Raw genomic sequence first — 16,870 nt, 5'->3', positions numbered from 1 at the left:
CTGCAGCATTTCTGCCCTCATAAGCAATCTGGCGCAGCAGAACGCGGGCAGGAGGGTTTTGCTCACCTAGAGAAGATCCTGCAGCAAGCGCTCCTGTGCCCCACTTGTGTGCTCTGCTACTGGCAGGTTGCAGCAGAAATGTGGCACAGTCCCAACCTTCCCAAACACTACGACTTTTTGTCTTGAAGGATCCTCGATACAGAGGGAATGGAACTTGCTCTATGCTATGTGCAGAGCACAGCTCTTCAGCTGGTACCGGAGGCAGAAGTCCATGCCCTGGAGCCCAGCATCCCACTTAAAGGTCCTCCAAGAAAAATCAGAGCTCGTGGGCAATGCAAAGCTGAGAGCAATTTCCAAGTCCCCAGAGGCATGCTAGGGTGCAGCAACAACCTGCAGACAGGTCTGCACTTGGTAATGCCATAACCCCGGAGATCTCAGCTGCCTGAGAAGTGTGGGCATGACCATGAGCCACTGCCAAGGGCAGGAATGCCTGGAGCACGTGGTGTGCATGGAGATGCAGGAGGAAGCAGCAAGCTGCACCCACCTGTGAAATGGGTACCTCCTCAGATTTGTTCCACCTCTTAACTCACTGCATGCTTAATTACCCTGAAGGAAATCTTCAGGGGTGTGGGTGGGGGTGGGGGTGGGGGTGTATTTAAGGTGGAGCTGGGTAAGTTCATGTAAGGAAGCTTCTTGATCCAGGAGACTTCTTTGGTGAACACCTCCGAGAAGCACTCAGTCCTTCACAGGAGCTGGTCGTCACAGAGAGACGTATTCAGAACTTTGTCAGAGCTTCCATCTGTTGCTGCGGTGCTTTTTGTTGTGGTGGTGCTACAGGCTGCTTTGTTTAGCAGTAGGGATCAGTGTGTTGGGTTAAGGACCAATATAGTAGTTTAACCAAAGGAATCCATGAGTGCGAGCTCCAAAACTTTCCATTTCAACTTAGCTTGGTGTGTGAGCAGCCCTGTTTTTTCCCAGTCTGTGTGAAATCCTGTTTTCCTCAATGATTCTGCTTTACTAGAAGGACTGCAGTCATAACAGACTGCTTTCATCTTTTGCTCCCATCAGGTGCATCTTCCATCCCATGGAAGATTGCCCAGTCCCATCTTCCTCAGGTTTTGCATCTCTCATTTTGGAGGTCACTCATTAAGGCCTAGCAAGGAATGGAAATTGGGGCCAGCCAACTGAAGGTTGGGCAGGAGTCTCCATGATGGTGGGAAAATGGGGATAAAACAAGCGGGCGTACGAGCACCCAAAATGCAACCCCGCATGGACAGAGGGACATAGCACACATTAATGAGTTCTTGGAAATGAATGAATATGTCTACCAATGTACTGCATATGTGTGTCCTAACTGCTTCAATGCAGAACCTGAGCTCTGCTGGTTGGTCACGTCGGCCGGCCCGTTCCATGAGGAATAAAGGAACGCTGCTTTCTAACACCACAATGGGGTTAGAGAGTTTCCTTCCCTGATTTCGGGTGACAGTTGTTAGTTCTGTTCATTTGTTTGCTTTAAGGACATAATCAGAACTGGTGATTTTCATCTCTGCAGTTTAAATTTTCACCCCCAGAAGCGTTCTGCCTCAGAGGGGCACGGAGATGGCTCTGCAAAGCAGGCTGGAGCTGAACAAAACTCCCTTGTTTTCCCAGTCTGATCCCTGCAGGACAGTCATGAGAAGGTAAAAGAGTGAGCTGTGGCTGGTTTGATTTCTGTACCGGGCAAATAGCCCCGAATCATCTCTACTTTAATGCCTCCTTATGCACTCATTTCACAATGTTCTCCCTTGTGCATTAGACTGGAAAGTGACGACCTGCCTGGCAGAGGTAGGCCAATCTGTTAGGTCAAAAAGCTTTGTTAATAAAAAAACAATGATTGGGGATTCTACACTGATCATAACTTCGAGCCCGAGGTGTCCCGACCTCAAAAAAGGGGATAGGAAGAATGAAAACTGTGGAGCCTGGCTGCGTTTCAGGGGGGTAAGGAAAAGGAGCTCTCCTGCCAGGGCAGCTCTTGGTCACTTGGCGCTCACCGCCTCCAAAAACCACAGAAATGCTCCCAACTCCAGCATTAACTGCTGGAGCTCTGCGTGTCCCTGGTGTTCTTTGCAGGGAAACAACCAACCAGCTGCACGGGCCCGTCCGTACCATTGCCTTCCTGCTAAAGCTGTGGAACACACTCTCCCTTTGCAGACCCCCTGGACCAGTGAGGTTCCTCTCTCCAGCCCTGCTTGTCCTGCCCAGAACGTTCCCTTTCCTAGAATAAAGGAAACAAACACAATTATTTCCAGCTTCTCAAATTCTGCTCCAAATAAAGTGTCAGTTTGGGCCGCTCTGCTATCCTGCTTTGAGAAGGAGGGAACAGACGGAGTGGGACAAATTCCCGTGTTTGCACCAGGATATTCACTTTACCAGAACTCATATGGGGAAGAGCTTGCGGGCTTATTGTAAGCCTTAGGTGTATTTCAATGGGATCTCAGCTGAAGAGCCCAGGGAAGAGCCAAAGCAGCGCTGAGTCAGAAGGAATCCCAACAAACCAGGCTCATGATGAAGACCTAAGACCCCTTCTCACCCTTCACGTCGACTGTGTTAGGAGACAGAGGAGAACCTTTAAAGCAGCACTGCTGTGATCAGCGAGGCTTTTCCATTCCTGAATCGCCACTGAAACTTCCTGCTTGCTCAGTGCAGCTACTGCTTGCATGCCGTTCCATCAGCAGCTGCTCTTCACACTGAGCCACAGGGACCCTGCTCTGCGTGAAGCTGGGATAGCAGCAAGCACACAGGGGAGCCCCTCCAGGCGAGGGGTTCCCATGATTGCAGAGCTGTGTCAGCACCAGGTTGCAGGGATCTGGTGTTTGGTTCAGACCTCTGAGCTCAAGAACAAACCCATTCTCCCTTTTTGCAGTCTCGGGGCCTGATCTGGTGTTTACTGCACGGCCTCCCACGGGCTTGGCTGGCTGCTGGAGCTGCATGTGCTGACATCTGCTCTGCTCTTTCCCACACTCAGAATCTTATTTCTGCCCTTCAGGCTGCAGCAAAACCAGCCTTTAGGGGAGACGTGATGCTGCCTGCAAGCCTGCTCTCGGTGCCATGCAGCCTCACTCCCAGCCAGCGCTGGGAGGTCACTGCCTGCCATGGGTTCCAATGACAGAAATACCCAATGCAGCTCCAGAGCTGGCACTTCCATAGGAGCCCCTGGAAAGGGGAAGGGATGGGCTGTGCTGGATTGTTTTGTTTTTAAAATAGCTCCCTTTCATCCTATTTTTGTCATAGAGTTGTTTTAATTGGACCACTCTGAAGCTCTTTGCAGCTCATTCAGAAGGAGAGAGAGAGCAGACCCTTCAGTTTTACCCCTTCCCTACCGAGGAACTGTTGCTTGTTCCAAGTCTTCCAACAGTGACCAACCAGACAAAAGGGACAGCTCTTGGTCGTGATGAGGACTCCAAAGTGATGTGGGGCATGGCAGGGGTGAGAAGGAGGCAGAGGGAAGGGGCTTGGGGTCTTGGTCTGGAGTGACCCACTGGAGTCATGCCCTGTGGATGCTGCTGGGGAAGGTGACTGGCACAGCAGGGAGGCAGCGATGTGGGACATCACACTGAGCTCGGCAAGGAAGCTGGCTGAGAGCTGGAAGGCAGAAAACAGCATCTCAAGGCTCCTCAACATCATCTTGTCACTGGAGTCTCCCAGATGAGGCCGCTAAGTGAGGCAGGGGCACGACCATTCCCATCTCATTGCAAGGGTCATAGCTGTGCTTGGTTATGGTTGCATTCCTTTCTGAGTGCTGATGTTTGCACCTTCCAGCAACAACTCCCATCAGTTCATGGCAGAACAAAGCTATCGAAGAACAGCGGCTCTGTTCCTGTCTCTCCAGCTCTGGACAAGTCAGTTTTCTCCTAAATACAAGATCAGAACCAGGTCCTTTCTATTTCCTGAGAAAGAGACACATCTGCACCTGGGCCTTCTGGACAACCCATTGCTTGTACAGCTTTTAAAGACAGGGGCTCCCAGTCTGAGGCTATCCTGGGTTGCTCTGCCCCAGGTAAGAGCTCAACAGGAACCTCTGGGTTTCAGAGAGCATCAGCAGAGCTACAGACAGCAATCATCCATCCCCATGTTTCTCCTCTGTCAGATTCCCTCTTCAGATGCCAGTGGGGACCAGGTATATGGTAGTAACGATCCTTCCTTGGTACCATATGCTTGCCCTTTTCTTAGAGAAGGATATACAAGGCATGGGACAACCACAGAACTCGAGAAGGAAGGCAACAGCATTCCTCCTGTCCTTTCCTATAGATAGAGGAAGAGCAGCCAGGATATGACCCCGCTCTTCCAGTCCCAGCAAAGTGAAACAGTTCTAAGATCACATGTGTGAGATGTAAGTGAGTGCGAGGGAGGGCAGGGGCTCTACAGCAGCCACATTATTCTTCCACATCCTTTACAGGAAGTTTTTCACTCCATAAATATCATGGGTTACTGCTGGGTCTGGGGTTCACGTTGAGTTTAATGGGCTGTGCTAAGCAAGTAGTGTGAGAGTGAATGTGTGTGTGCATTTCTTCACCCTAGGTGGAGGGAAGCTGCTCTGGGTTCTCCATACACGACTGACAGCTTCAGGGAGCTCTGCAGCTCAGCTTAAGCTAAATTGGCATTGAAAATAATGCTGGTATATTTATGGAGGGGAAGCAATCAAAACTATCCGGTATTGGTGAGCATGGAGTTTATTTATGAGAGCTGTGGGAAGCTGAGATCTGAAGAGAGCCAGCAAAGGCTGAGCAGAGGGAAGCCTTGGGAGGTCTGCACCAGTCTGCACCAGTGGAGTCCCTCAGGCTTTGGGCACTCAGAGCACTAGGGTGCTTTCAGAATTGACTCTAAGTGTTTGTCTGCATCTGTAGACCCCTCACTTCCTTCAGTCCAGCTCTGGATCTCAGTTTCTTCCAGGAGCTGGGGTTGCTGGCATCAAGATTTTGGCCTGACCGAGGGCTTAGCCAGCGGATAAACCACAGCCTGCATTCCCAGAGCTCAGCCCTCTCCCATTACCACTCCTCCAGGACCCCCTCATCTGCCCTGGATGCTGTGCCCATGGCAGAACGACCCCAGTTACAGCCACCCCAGTCCCCCCCCAGTCCCTGCAGCACTCATCAATGTGCTCCCTCCTCCCGTGTTTACAAACTGGAGAAACCCAAATTCTTGTGTTACTGAGAATTTCCGCTCAGCTTTGGATCGCATTTTAAGATTCCACTGTTTTTCTTTCTAAGTAACAAATGTTTGTTTTGCTGGAGAAAAGGGAGTGATTCTGCTCCACTCACGCGGGTGTAAATCGAGAGTAATTCCATTGAATTTAAAGGGCAAGAGCCAGGAAAGCCCAGAAGGAGAATGCATCCTGCCCATTTCCATGAATCAGGGGTGGTTGTGAGGTCTACCGGACAGCAAAGCTTGTTCTCTTCTTAGACCTGATCATGAACAACGAGTTGTGATTGCATTTGGCTCAGTTTCAATGTACCACTGGTTAGAATTTGGGGGCTGACAGCACTGGATGGAAAAAAGTCATGGGAGAAAGGCTCGTGAGCCTCCCAAAGGGTAGCTGTAAGCAGATTCCAACTCAGACGTTCCAACTTGCACACTCACCCAGCTCCTTGCGACGGCAAGATCCACCATAAAATGACGGGCATCCTTTTTCAGACCAACTTCGGTTTGTCATACGGCACCATCTCTCGTCAGTGTCACTTCTGAAGTGAATCTGGGACATTTGTGTTGCGCTGCCATAAATCTGCAGGCAATGTTATTTGATTCTTCAAACAGTTCCCAGGTCCTCGTTACAAACTCCTTAGCTCAGATGCACCAGCACGAGCCTGGACACCTTTCTCTGCCCTGGTTGTGCAAAGCAGTCCTAAGCCCAGTTTATTCAGACAGTTATACTGGATTTACTGGTGTTTTTGACTTGAAGCTGCTCAGAGAGCCAGAGGATATCAATGAATACTCCATCACGTTGCAGATGGACCCTTAAAAAAGCACATGCTTTCCTAAGATAGATGCTTGTGACACTTCATGCTCTCTTCCTTTCCTTAAACACATTGCACTTTGTTGACAGCAGCTGCATTTGCACCAGTGTGAAAGGGATGATGGGCTGTGCGGGTTTTGTTCTGACAGTTACAGGTGTCCAAGACCCTAAAGGGCTTTTTCTTTTGAAGGTGCAAAATGGAAGGGGTGAGAACACTGTGTTTCAGACACACATACAACTTCTATATTGGAGTGTCTGGGCACGTTAAAATCTTTTTCACATGGCTTAGTGTTTACTGGTGTCAGAGGTGGATAGCCTCAGAGCAGCTGTTTGGCTCATTAGCTCTCAGATATGGAGAATGTTTGTCCTGGGAACAGTATTTATAACGTTCCTCAGCAGCAAGAGCCAAGATATTTCAAACCATGGTTTGTAATGGAGCGATCTCTCTGCTCCCGAGTGCCCCAGCACAGAAGTTTCTAACGAGTCACACTGGGGTAACCAGTGCAGCAGGGAATCCAGCAGAAAATTCTACTCTAGATTTTGTAAACCAACATTGGTTTTAATCTAAATAAAGATCAGCTTCCTTGAGTTGATAGATCTGCTGTGTGACATGACCAGAGCAGCTGAGAATCCGTTCCCGTTCCTCTTTTATGAGAAGAAAGTTTGTGGCAGGGGATAACTAGAAAGGACAGCTTGCCAGTGCACTTTTCCACAAATAAAGTTCCCAGAAAGGTACAGGTGAGGATTTCAAAGGAACTGCAGGAGCCCATTCACTCTACTGACATCAGTCAAGTCTGATCAACAGAAACTTACGTGGCACGTCAGAGAAGGAAAGGGTTTGCTTTGGGATCAGTCACTTTCTTGTACGTCCCCTCATCTTCTTCAGGATGCAGGTATTTAAAGCCTTACAGCCCAAAGCAGAACTCATTTCAAATACACTGGTAAGCATCCATTTGGAGATTCTTCAGCAAGCTTTACAGCATCACGGGGTTCCTTATGAAGCTTTCCCAGTGCCTGAGAGCACGCATTTTCATTCCCTGCCAAAGATCAGCATCTATTTGACCTTCTGTGTTCACGGTGCCCGGTTCCCACTGCACCAACGCCGCATCTCCAGGTGATGCATTTCCATGGCTGGCACTACCCAAGCACAGGGAGCTGCTGGGAGCTCCCAGAAGCACAAGACGGCCACGTCCAAGAACTCCATGCACTGCCCCAAAGCAGCAGGTATCCCCCCTTTTACCAATGAGAGATAAATAACTATTCTCAGGGCTTCACAGTAAGCAGCTGGGAAGATAAGATTTGCCCCAAATCCCTGATTTTTACTAGCAGCTAGTGACCTGGCGAATGCTGATCTTGTAATCAATGACTTTTTTTTAATAGTAAATGACTGTCTTGTGAAGAATCACTCTAAATCACTTCCACTTTGAGCAGGCACACTCCAAATATCCTTCTACGTGTGCTGATACAAATCAGACCTCAGAATGAGCTATGCCATGGTGAAACCGGTACCGTCATTGTAATGGCGTGACTCCCAGTGCATATTCTTAGCTTGATTTCCAATCACACGCAGTCCTGTCTCTTCACCTTAGCCCCACACACTCTCCTTTTGGTGCTTCTTAATGTGTTTACCACATATGTGGCTTTTTAGCTTGTCGAGATTAGCAGGTGTAGGATCAGATGGGAACAGTGTGCTACTTCTCCATTCGGAGCGATATGAGCAGCAGTGAGTTGGAGACCAGAAGGCGTGAGAATGATCAAGGAGATAGATTATAAGCCTCTATGAGAGATGCTGGAAAAGTCTCAGAAAGAAATTAAAAAAAATCAAGCAGAATTGGAAAATCTGCTTTGAGAAAGCTCTGGGACCATTTTGTAGCATTTCTGGGGCCCATATGTGGATCTTTGTCTTTTTACAACGGCGTCTGCCCAAGATGCATCCATCCTTGTAGATGCCCATCCATAGCAAATTTCCACAGACACCGATTCTCAGCTGCATTCTCTCTTTTCTCTCATGCAAAAGGTTTTGCTGTGTTGCTGGGATGCTCCTGACCCATAAAACATAATTTCAGACAGTGGTCAGAAAATGTTATCACTGCCCAGGCTGCTGCGTGGTGCTCAGGTGTAATAGGAACGATATGGTTATTTCACATAGACCCAGACAGTACTGCTTCCCGGGTTTTTACAGAGTCAGGCTTTGCATAATGTATTCATTCTACCATAGAGCAATCAATGCTGCTTTAGCCCCTGCCTCCTGTAACACTCTGAACTGTGCTCGGCTCTTCTGCCCTGTGCTGTGTTTGCCCAACTCACCACTGTCCCAGCACCTACCAAAGGGAATCAGTGGGCCCAGGCTGAGAGCAGCCCCAGATCTGCATGCGCTGCTCAGGGTTAATGGCTCTTTCTCTGTCCGTGCTGGAAGCAATGCCAGCCCTGATTCAGGGTGGCCGTTTGGAGCTGGAGTTCTGCTGTGGCTGTGGTTCTGCGTGACAAACACAAAGCATACAGTAAGTGAAATTACATCCTGGGCTTATTTTTAGAAGCACTAACATTTGGGGAATACTAGGAACTCATACCACTTTGGGCTAAATCTGAACAACAGAGAAAATAAATCAGAACGGGCTTCATGGACATACTTTTCAATGAAGAAAGTGGTTTACAATACATATTACACTCTAAAATAAATCTGGAATAAACAAAGTTGAACTCTTGCTCATCTCTGCACTTCTTTGTGTGAAAAAAGTCTGCTCAGGAGAGAACCAGCCCCAGCACCAAGTCACCTCAGCACCCTGCTTTACTGCTTGTGAGGATCAGCACAGGCATTGCGGGCAGGCTGTTGTCATCTGTGTGCTATCCAGTTGAGTGTGCGTTTCCAAATGCTCCTTCCTTTCCTTCACTAGGCAAGATTCACCTTTCCTCCAAACAGGGCAGGACAGCTTTCCTATATGCCAGCTACAGATCTGTACCAAGAAAGGAAAGCACGAGAAGCGGGAACCATTAGCTTGCAGGAAGCACGTAGCATACACTGTCACATTACAAGCACGCGCTCTAAAGAACAAAACTGAATGCATTCATTTTTGAACATGCAAGACTTACTTTACTTAAAAATTCACCTTCCTTCTGGAATGCAGAGAACCGAGCCCTGTGCAGTCCCCAAACAAACTTCTTTGCTACAAACTTAGAGTCAGCCTGAGAGCCTGTTGACCATGGCAGAGCTCTTATGCCCAACAAACACCAGAACTTTCTGCCAGTGACCAAGCACTGAAGACACAAACTGACTCCTTGGTTGCAAATACCCAACCACACTCATGTGTCTTGCTCAGTGCTGCAGCCAAGACTCATGTTGAGCCATTAGCAAGGGGAAAATGGCTGCGCTCTAGAAGTGCATGGCTGCTGCAAGGAAATACTTGAAGAACAAAATCCTTCGCCATGCTAAACCTGCTCTATTTTGGAGCTATTTGTTTTGCTCAGGAACTTCAGAGCCTGTCTGCGTGGACCAAGAGCCTTCCACGAAGCAAAATCCCCACTTGGCTGCTCGGTAGCTTGGACAGATTGCTGAGCTGCAATTCTTGGGTCCTTCCTGACCTATTTGAATAAAAACAACGTGAAAGTCTTGCATGAAGAAATAATTTCATTGACAGAAGAAGAAAAACACAAGCCTGTTAATGTAACTACTGCTATTAATAATCTGGAAACATCCAGCCTGACACTGGGGTAAGGCCCACAGGAAGCTGGGAGGCAAGCTCCAGGTCCTTGTGGTTGCCGAGATATTTCCTGCCTTGTCAGTGCACATTTCCTCTGCCCTGGGGAGGGACAGTGGCCAAGGCAGCAGCGTTCCTTCTGCTCACTGAGCACGGCAGCGTCCAAAGCGAAGGCTCCTGATGCTGACAGATGGCAGTTTAGAAACCGAAGCGCTGGGAGAGCCGTGCCAAATCAGATACGGGGCCTGGGGGGGATGCTGCTGGGAGCTCCAGCTTGAAATCATCCCGATTGCTGCTTCCCTACAGAAACTGCCTCCAGCTGGGCAGGGAGCGTTTGGCACTGCCCAGAGACCCCCCGTGGCACACAGCAGCCCCACTGATTGCTCCCCACCTTCCTCTTCCCGGTAGCCCCCAAGAGTGCTGCAATGGGGCACCAACCCTGAAGGCTGCAGGATCACACGCTGCTGCTGGGGGCCGGGGGCTGCAGAAGAGGCCAAGCTGGGTGGCAGGAGCCTGGTGGGGGACGTTCCGTGATCGCGCTGTTTTCGTAGTTATGTGCAGGGAGAACAGGTTCCCATCATGTTCTGTCTCATCAGCAAACTTCTGGAAATCATACCGTGTTCAATTAGAGGCCCACACGTGGATTTAGGAATCTGGGCAATCAGGTTTGTAAATGTTTAGGGCAGGATTTTTCAAAAGCATTTGAAGCGCAGGCTTGTGCGAATCCGTTCTGCAGCGGTAAAGACCGCAAGGAGCTGCATAAATGGTCTTTAATTAGTGCACACAATTTGGGAGGTTGAATAATGTCTTTAGCCCCGTTTTATAGATGGGAAAGCCAAGGTACAAATGAGGCAGCATGTTTCCCAAGGCTACATAGCGTGCTGGTGCTTAAGCCAGAAACAGACCCTACTGCTCCTGACTCCCGGCTTCTTGCTCTAATTACCAGAAAATTCCTCTCTTCTATGGCACAGCCAACTGGTTCCAATAATAAATCCAAGCTGTTGCAAAGATCAAGTCCATTTTTTTCACTGCTTAACCCAAAAAAACATTTGATTTTCAAAACACAGGTTTGGCTTTTCACCAGAGAGGGGATTTGTTTTCCATTATTCATCTGTTTTTTTGTTGTTGTTGTTGTGGGCTTCTTTTTTTTTTCCCTCTTTTTAAAGGCCAAACATTTAATTACTCTGTTCCATATAGAGTTCCTAAGCTAGAAGCACTACAGCCATCGTTACCCTATAAATCATTCTTCTTACTATAAATACTCTTAAGTATTTTTCATTTTGTTGTTTCTATGATTAAACACGGCACCTTTAGCAAGCCTCAGAATGCTTTCCACAGTTAAGAACTTTGACTCCAGTCCTGGAGTCCTTATTTCTGAGAAGCAATGCTTTAAGAAAAATGGTAACATTCCTTGGTTTATACCCAAAGCAATAACCAGAACCTATGACTTTTCAGCACTAGGTTCATTATGCCAGTCTACATGGGCAAAGATAATAGTGCCTCATTTTGATACAGTCATACTGTTGGAATGGCACCTTATGTTACCTACTACAATACGGGAATCAGCCAAATTGGAATAAAACATATTTTTTAGGCTGTGCCCACCAGAGGTACATCATTACCTTTTTGGGAAGAAGCTTTATGAAGCTTCTCCAGAGCTGTGAAGAATTGGTGAAGTAGTTTTAACATTAAGAGTGACTTCTCCAAGCATGCCCAGTAATCAGTGCTGGGATTGTGGCAGAAAAGCAGACGCACGTACCAAAGAATTCCACTTGTCTCTTTTGAAAAACAGCAGGGTATTATTGCTAGCTTTGCTTTTTTGTTTGTTATACAAACCTGGAAATTCCGATTCTGTGGAGGCTGGAAGATCCTCAGATGACTAGAAACAGTTTTATCACGGAGTTTAAGGGTGTGGAGACCGATCTATTGAAAGGAAAAGCAGATGTTAATTAGATCCTTAAACTCTGTTTGTCATTCCCTATTTGGCACAAATGAATAATTAACATTGTGGAGAAAGGATGCTTCCTAAGAATCAAACCCTCCAGACTCTTCCCACCTTGCCCAAGAAAGAAAGAAAACAGGAGAGCAATGGAGTGGTTAAAATGGCTGAATCCATCTCCCTTTCATCTCCACTTCCCTTGTGGAACCAATGTTGATAAATCACATGTGTACCTCCTGGTCAGACTTCTCAAAGCATCTTTAATAACATCTGTGATATGCAAAGCACTGGAGATAACCGACCAAGATTTGTAGTTCTTTATGAAGGACTTGAAATCTACATACCTTTATGAGACTTTAGGTCATGTTTCCTTAGGCCTAGAGCCCGGTGCTGAGCTAGCAGGCAGAGCCTCCAAAAGCAATAGCATTCAAGGAAAGCAAAGAGCTTCAGGGCTTGCAAATTGTTCAAAGGCAAGTGATGAGATCAAAGTCGTGCCACCACGCTGCATCTGGCAAACAGGGAACATCAGCCTCTTTACCATATTAAATACAAAAAAAAAAAAAAAGAAAAAAAAAAAGAAGGAAATCAATCATTTTTCTTTAGATGTTTTTGATACGAGCATTAGCTCTCTTCCATCAAAGCCAAATACCTGGAAAACACTTCAGAGGATTTTGAGCTATCTCAAGAACACTAAAACAGGATAAACAGCCTGGGTGGAAATCTAAAATAGCAAAAAAATAAAATGAAAGACTTGAATGCTCACTGCAAAACTCAAGCCTATAACAGCCCTCACCTACCCAGCTTTTTGTGGAAATATAGAGGACCTCCACCTTCATCTGTTTGTCAGTATCCACTAAAACAAGAGCAAGCTCAGAGCAGTCTCCTCATTCATTTCTGTCCCAGTACCAGGATGTGCTGAAAACCTTACCAACAAAAATAAGGAAACTATAAAGCTCACTAATCCACAACAGAGAGTTCTGGTAGCAAGATTTCATTATCTTTACGTGTAGGAGAAAACTCTTCAGGAATCCCAACCTAATTCCCTGATCCATGTTTTTTTGCAATCAGAGAAGCAAGCTTAGAGCTTTGCTGATTTCCCTGAAGCTTTCAGCACTGAGTCACCCCTAACAGAGAAGCTCCAGGTAAACTGTACCATTGGCAACCAAGACTAAGTGGCTACAAGCTCTCTGCTCACTGAAACGATCACTTCAGCTGGCTTCTTTGGAGCAGAACATTCCTCCCTCTCCCTCAAAATGGATATTGCTCCATCAAATCCAGGGAATTCCAGGCATTTATAGCATTTACTACACCTACATAGTTTCAGATAAGCCTTGCAAATGTCGTGCTCCCTGCAGTATGCAAAAACACAGGTATCCCATCCAGCAAGAGGAATGAAATATCTGATCTGCCTCCCCTTCCTCACCCAGTAGCACTGGTTTGTTTTTGAAGCGCAAGATTTAGACCCTTAAAAAATTCCCTCAAGATTCCCTATTTGTAATTGTAACCGTGACGCTTTCATTCACAGACATGCTCATGGTTTTGTTTATTCTGCTCTATTATTTTTCTGCATAGCTGATTCCAGTGCTACACTGTAAACCTTTTCTAGACCTGTTGGAAGGAGTGCACCAGCAGTAAGTACCAATTTGACTGCACAAGCTCCTGGGGAAAGGAGAGGACAACTGATGGTTCCCTGAGCAGCCCCTTGTTGGTTCTCCAGCAGCACTCAGGCGAGGGGACGATTTGTAACTGCTCCAGAAATTAACCCGAGGCATTAGTTCAACCACCTTTTTATTTTATTTTGTATTATTTTTACTTGCTGGGAGATCAAGATGGGATCATCAATTTTCATCAATAAATAAATGACAAGTCTATGATAATTTGTAAATAATTTATTGACCAAACATATCCCAGATCTGTTTATCACTTTAAGCTGTGTTATACTTATTGCATATAAAAATCACACTTGATCAAAATTTAAGACATGCTATCTTGTGCAATAATGGAAAACAAATTTCACTGTATCTGAATTCTCCTGAATTACTTACATTACTTTCAGAATCTTAGAAGCCATTCCAAGCCCAAGCTTTTGCTTTATGTATCTTCATTTTTTAAAATTGTCTTCATTACCTTAACTATCCCTGGCCAAATTCATCCGTGATCTCAGTCCATTGGCTGCAGTTGCCTGGTGGTGAGGATGGACTTGGTGCCTGCAAGACCAATAGGGGAGGCTCTAACACAGTAACTTGCAGCACCAAAGGCAGAAAAACTATTTGAGTCAGCTTCAAACTCAAGCTAAAAGTAGCAGATCCAAATTAAAATCTCTCAGGACAGATTCTCAGGCTCAAACCCATTAATTTTAAAAGCTGAGACCACTCGGTAGAGGTACTGGCGGGACCTTAACTCCAGCCAAAGCTCCTGAGAGGTGAAAGAGCTCTGAAACTGATGGGATTGGGCCCTTCAACAAGCTGAACTCCTAGAGTGCCCAGCAAAGAAGCAGAATGCCAACACTGCCCAGGCTTTCTGGGGTCACACCTCCGGTGGATTACAGTGAATATCAGTCTGGATTTACTCAGCAATTTTCAGGATCAAGTTCTCAGAGCAAGAGATCACTTGTGTCCCCGCAGAGGTGACAAGATTCACAGATGTTTCAGCTACTGATATCCACACACAGGACAGACAAATGCCCATGTCTTTCTGTTATAAGCTGCTGCCTCTTTGCCAATTCACAAATTTTTAAGGGGGAATAAATTGTTTTTCAAGTTATATTCTCTATTTTCTCCTTACAGTGTTTTTGCTCTGTCACGAGGTTAGGTGCATAAACAGTCACTTCAGATATAGAACATTCTTACCTTCTCCTAGTCCAACACAATCACATGATCCTGGCTTCCTTTTGCATTTTTATTGCTCAATATCCATCTCTATGGATTATCCCAGGAAAATTAAAAAAAAAAAAAAAAAAGCAAGTTCTGTATTACTCAGCTGGAAGGAAAAATGGAAAGGAGTTATTAAAGATACTGGACTCACTTCATCAAGTGAGATGTTCATCAAGAACAAACTATTCACTTTGAGTCGCTGTAAGTGAGGAACAGAATGAGCAACAGCTTCTCGGGCTCCGTGAAACAGAGCTCAGTGCTATCCAGTGCATGAAATGCCATGCTGGAAAAAACAACAACCCTGAAAGACAGTCTCAGCAGGGACTCCAAAGAGGATGAGTATGTAAGAGATGAGGTTGCCAGTGACATCCAGGCACAAAAAGTGCTGCTTGACAACTTATCCAATGATTTAACAGCGGTGGGTCTTTCTAGCTGTCTCGATTTTAGGCCATACTTTGCAACATTGTAGGAAAGAGTGAAACGTGACCTCAGGATGCCCAAGGGGGTCAAAAATCAGAAAACACACTAAGCTGCAAACATGTTTTTAATCTCACAACCCTTGCACACTCATAATTTCTGACAAGGTAATATTCTGGACTACTCAGTAGTGGCCATACTGCAGAACAATGACATAAATACAGACCCCACCTACTACGAAGATAAAGGGTTTTCCCAGTGTCCTGCAAAAATGTAGTAAGAGTCAATGCTCATCTGCAGTTAGAAACAGCATGGTTAACTTTTCTTTCCACTCCTGGTTGGTTTCACACATTATTCTGGCATGGGGATGCTCCAGGACAAGCCTTAAGTGAACATTCACACATTGCTTCACAAAGAGTTTCAGAGGACTAGCTCTTCTGCCCCGTGCTTCTCGCATCGGACTTAATGATTCTATGTTTCTAAGGATGGCCAACTTAATGTAAAAGCTCCAGCCAACAACCCGCGGCCTTCTGCTGCCCTCTCACGGGCTGCAAGCAGCAGAGCAACATCTGCTGAGACACGGAAGCCACAAATGCAACAATACCGAGGGTTCAGATTGTCTCTGTCATCAGCTGCTCGATTTATGGCATGCTGCAGTGACTGCATAACCACAGACAGCACTTTAGCAGCTATGCCTCATGCCTGTGTTTCCATAAGAGGGCACAGGGATCACAGAAAGGTCCTGCAAATAGAACTGCTGTGTTTGGCAATGCCGAAATACCAACCAGCTCACAGGCACACGGTCCTCCAGGTGCTCCATCATAACAAGTGGTCGTATTTGCTCCAAGAACTGCCACCCTTGACCTGGTGGAGCAAACTGGAGAAGAGGGAAGATTGCACTATACCCAATCCCATGAGTTAGAACCCCAAAGGTAACACAGTGGAAGGAATGTTATCTCTTTACTACACCAAATTACGGGATATTCAGAGACTTTCCATGTTATTTCTGCACAACACAGTCCAGTGTACTGTAATATGAACTAATTCTTTTCTTCATTTAAAAGCTTCACAATTTTAAGGCAATCGCACGTTGTGGGGGGACCTGGACTGTCACTTTAGAGTGCTAAGAAGTAAATCCCCAGCTCAGAAGATTTTTTTACTTGAGAAATTTGGGTTTTTCTGTATTTGCCTTCTCATATACGAAACTTTGGAGTTTGTAACAGGCCCCACTTTCTCGCCACTCTAGTATACGGAAAGGGATGGAACCTCATACTCCCATGGCAGAAATAGATCCTCAGGCACAAGGCAACTGAAGGAATGGAGGTGCTGAGGGTCCCAGGCACTGCTGCCGTGCTCTCTGAGGACGGGAGGGCAGCGGGGCTGATCCTTGCTGGGACATGAACCTCATGGGGCTGACACCCCTCATCCCTACCTCTGTGCCACATCTCCCTGTGCTCCTGCCCCTATCCCAGTCCCAGCGTGGCCTCATCCAGCCCAAGCTGCCTTCCTGATGCTGTTCCTCATCCAATTCTGCTACCACCAAGCCCCATCACCCAGCACCCAACTCCCACTGCCTATCAGCCTTCTCTTCGTCCTCCACCTCCTCCCAGTCTCCAGCCCTGGGCCCGTCTCATCCCACACCTCAGGTCTCCTCGCAGGGCTGAGCCCCATCAGACACCTCAAACTTCCCCTAGAGCTCCAAAACCGCCCTCATGGCATCCCAAACCCTCCTCACAGAGCCCCGACACCACCTCTCTCGCTCCCCTTGGAGCCCCAAACCCTCCTCACGAAGCCCCAAACCGCCCCCTGAAGCCGCAGTCGCTCCTCCCGACTGCCTCAAATAGTCCCGACCCCTCCCCACAGAGCTCCGGCCGCCCCCTCAGCCCGCCTCCAGCTCGCGCCCCCCGCCCGCCCGCTCTCGCTCCTCCTGCCGCCAGGGGGCGCTGCCTCAGCCCTG

The 16,870-nt window shown here is 47.1% G+C and overlaps 1 long non-coding RNA gene across 1 annotated transcript; it reads right to left on the bottom strand.

Annotated features, from left to right (window-relative positions):
- Positions 4,504 to 16,777, bottom strand: LOC110387521. Its single transcript, XR_002432549.1, has 9 exons — positions 16,180 to 16,777; positions 15,699 to 15,790; positions 14,473 to 14,541; positions 13,751 to 13,830; positions 11,968 to 12,155; positions 11,521 to 11,607; positions 10,123 to 10,287; positions 8,764 to 9,568; positions 4,504 to 8,465 (listed from the first exon to the last, which is right to left on the bottom strand). It is a non-coding gene; the product is annotated as an uncharacterized LOC110387521 (long non-coding RNA).

This window comes from Numida meleagris, chromosome 22 (genome assembly GCF_002078875.1).
Source record: "Numida meleagris isolate 19003 breed g44 Domestic line chromosome 22, NumMel1.0, whole genome shotgun sequence".
NCBI classification, from domain to species: domain Eukaryota; kingdom Metazoa; phylum Chordata; class Aves; order Galliformes; family Numididae; genus Numida; species Numida meleagris.
The sequence above is the reverse complement of the archived record's forward strand: the minus strand, read 5'-3'. Positions and strand labels throughout refer to the sequence as shown.